The sequence below is a fragment of the Brassica oleracea genome, chromosome C7 (genome assembly GCF_000695525.1).
Source record: "Brassica oleracea var. oleracea cultivar TO1000 chromosome C7, BOL, whole genome shotgun sequence".
NCBI classification, from domain to species: domain Eukaryota; kingdom Viridiplantae; phylum Streptophyta; class Magnoliopsida; order Brassicales; family Brassicaceae; genus Brassica; species Brassica oleracea.
The window spans coordinates 30,492,844-30,496,626 of record NC_027754.1 but is presented as its reverse complement, the minus strand read 5'-3'; positions in this window follow the sequence as shown (position 1 = coordinate 30,496,626).

The following is a 3,783-nucleotide window of genomic DNA, read 5'->3' as shown; positions in this document are numbered from 1 at the left end:
TTCCGACGACTTAATTTTTTTGGATTTGGTTAGAAATTTGTCAGTATTCCGTCACAAATGTCCGACGACCTTGGTGTCCGTCGGAACCTCCGTCGGAATTCGGTGTGTTTTCTTGTAGTGATGGTTGAAAAAAGATTATTGTTTGATTAGACGGTAATTGCTAATTAGAATATTATATTCAGTCACCAGCTTTTCAAATATACCGAAGTTACGTATATCATCTATATTTTCACCAGAAGAATGTTACAGAAAGCTAGGTTATGATCATTGTTAGAAATAAATAATCAAAAGAGAGACATTCCAAATGATCAAACTATTGGACTAACATAACAAAGTCTCAAAAAGGCTAAACCTTGAGAGATTTGTAGTCTTGTTGTATTCCTTATAAAACACTATTAACATCCAGGACTACGAAAATTTCTGGATCATATTTCCTAAACTGATATTTAAATTAAGAACAAAATTTAGGTTCACCCTAGAATTCACCTTTCATTCCAGGACTAATCAAACTGTCAGGTAGATAACTAATTAAAAAATATTAAATTTATTTAAAAATAACTAAAAAAAAGAATAATGCTAATTTTAACAACGCTGACGCCGCCTGCTAAACCGTAAATCCGAAATCTTAATTTCTCAACCCTAAACAGTAAATATTAAACCCACACCCTATATCATAAACCCGAATCTTAGACCCTAAACCCAAACCATATACTCTAAACCCAAATCATAGACCCTAAACCCAAACCGTAAACCTTAAATCAAAATCCTATACCCTAAACCAAATCCTAGACCCTAAACCCAAACCGTATACCCTAAACCCAAATCTTAGACTTAAAACCCAAACTGTAAACACAAAATCCAAACCCTAAACCAAGGCACTATAAGGTTTGGATTTAGGGTCTAGGATTTAGGTTTAGGGTATAAGGTTTGGTTTCAAGGTCTAGGATTTAGGTTTAGGGTATATGGTTTGGGTTTAGGATTTATGGTTTGGGTTTAGGGTATACAGTTTGAGTTTAGGGTATACAATTTGGGTTTAGAGTCTAGGATTTGGGTTTAGGGTATAGGATTTTGGGTTTGGGTTTACGATTTAAGGTTTAGGGTTTAGAATTTAAGATTTAGGGTTTAAAGTTTAGCTAGCGGCGTTATCGTCGTTAAAATTGGTGTTATTCTTTTTTTTTAGTTACTTTAAATAAATTTAATATTTTTTTAATTAATTATCTACGTGGCACTTTGATTGGAAGGAGATGTGAATTTAAAAGTTCACCCTAGGGATGAACTTGGTGTTATTGGTGACCAAGGGAATGAGAAGGAACATGCAATTCTTTATGGTTCCCATAAAAATACACTATTCATAAGGAATTAATTTTTCTTTCTATTCCTTATCATTCTTTTTTTTTGTAGAGAATAACAAAACAAAATTATTCTTCATTAGTTTTGAGAATGAACAATCATTCCCGCTCATTCCTTTAATTATATTCATCTTCATTCCTTTTTCATTTGTTTCTAGTGTGTTACTCAAATGGTCACCAATCACACCATTTTTTTCTTAAATTAACTGTTATATGACATGGTTTTTCCTGATATATAAACGGAAGTAGTTAAAAAGAAGTGAAATTGCATCCTGTATACACAACTTTTGCCCTAATTAAGTCAATACTTTAAATTTCACACCATGATACCTTCGTTGATAGACACAAAACTTATCCAATCATAGGTAATTTGCTAAAATTTATCCCATCATAGGTAGTTTGCTAATTTCACCATTTTTTTGGGTTCAAAGCCAGTTCACTCTTAAAATTAACGTGCTTTTGCTTTAGACTATATAACAAACTTTACAACACAAACAATAAAAGAGAACCAATTCAAGGTATTGTGGTGATATAAGTTTCATTGAGTGAGAAAAAAATAAGGAAAAGTGGGATAAAAAAAATGAAAACAATACATTTAATGAGTGTGGCAGTTGACAAATAGCTCCAAGAGAAATTGAACGAGTAAATTGACTATAGAGGTCCATGATTCATGGCTTTACCAAAATCAAAACATTCAGTAGTTCTCTTTGTTTGTTTGTTTATCATACCAAGACTTTATACATATATGTAAAGATAATGTAACCCAACTGGATTTGGATTCCAAAACGATGAAATTCCTTTTTTTTGTTATTTGGATGTGCAAATCTCACCAAACTATAGATTTGATACCTGTTAATATTTATTTTTTTGGGGGGTCAATATTCTCATCACCCACTGATTAAGTTCAGTCATAGACTCATAGCACATGCGAGAACAAGGCAAATTCCGAGACAATAAATAAATAATATAAAAAGGGTGCAATCCATAAAACACCTAGAGAGAAGGGATAAGAATTAGCCCTTCACACTTGAGAACAGTAAACAGAAGAACAAAAGTGAAAGATAGTAGTTTAAAAGTGTGATTTAGGAATGGATGGGCCACAAAAGTCAAATATATAAATTACAAAGGCAAAGTTTAATGCATGGCTATGTGAAAAGTTTAGAGTAGTGAGTGCATAATTATTGGAAGTAGGACCAAACAACTCTTGACTTTTCATCCTTCGGGATTGGAATTTAGGTTTAATATGTTTTCTTAGCATAACCTCTTTTTGTTTCAAAAAAAGCATAACCTCTTTTAATCTCTCATTCCATGTTTTTTGGCCTTCTCATCATATATCACGGAGATACGCTACAAAGTAGTAACATGTGCATCCATCTACGCATTAGTATAAAATAAGTTAAATTGTAGATTATTATATGAAAGTTAATATTTAGGGTCAAATATAGGGGATTTCGCTTATCATGTTGAAGACAATTTAGTTGACAAACAAAAAATGTTGAAGGCAATTTTTTGGCTGAATAAATTTAACTCGATGAAAATGTGGAACCTATAGAAAAGCAATTGTTTATAATTGGCTGAATAAATGTATAACTCGATCGTTGACCAAAAAAAAAAAATATAACTCGTTGAAGACGATTGTCTATATTAAATATAACTAGGATTGGATCCGCGCGCCCGCGCGGATAATTGTTCAATTTTGTATGGTTAACATTTTAGAATGTCCATATTTATATGTTTTTAGAATTTCCTCAACTTGTTTGTTAATGTTTAGCTAATAAACTTATTTCTTATTGAAATTTTTTTTGTCATCTTAATGAGATTGTTTGTTTTCAACAGCTTGAGTTCCTTGCTTATTTTATTTTGACAAAATAACACTAAAACGAAGCATATTAAAGTTCTAAGTATACTTTTTATTTTATTAAAGATAAATTTTCTTAGATAGTTTTTTTGGTTTATTTTCACAAAAGTAGTTTTCTAAAGAAGAAAATGACTAAAATAGGTTTTATTTTTTGAAGACTATTGTTGTGACAAAAACTTAAAAAAAACTATTTGAGAGAATTGTCCTTTATTAAATCTAAAGATGGTTATTTGAACTTGAAATTTGTATATATAGTTCAAATTTTATTTTAAGACAATTTATATATGATTTAAAACAATATTATTATTTGTTATATGTTTTGATTGTTTATATTTATGTATAATTGTAAAATTAGATAGTTTGTATATGATTAAATGTGATAAACTTATAGTATTAGATAAATAAACTTAGGTATTGCTTTGAAAATTAGTTATATTATAATATATTTTAAAATTTCGCCCAATATATGAAAAAAATTGTCAAACATTGTGGACCTCATTCATTTGTAATGGCCAAGCCCAAAATGTTTTTTTTCAATGTTTTTTTTCGGAAAAAAAAACAGAAAGTAGGTTACCG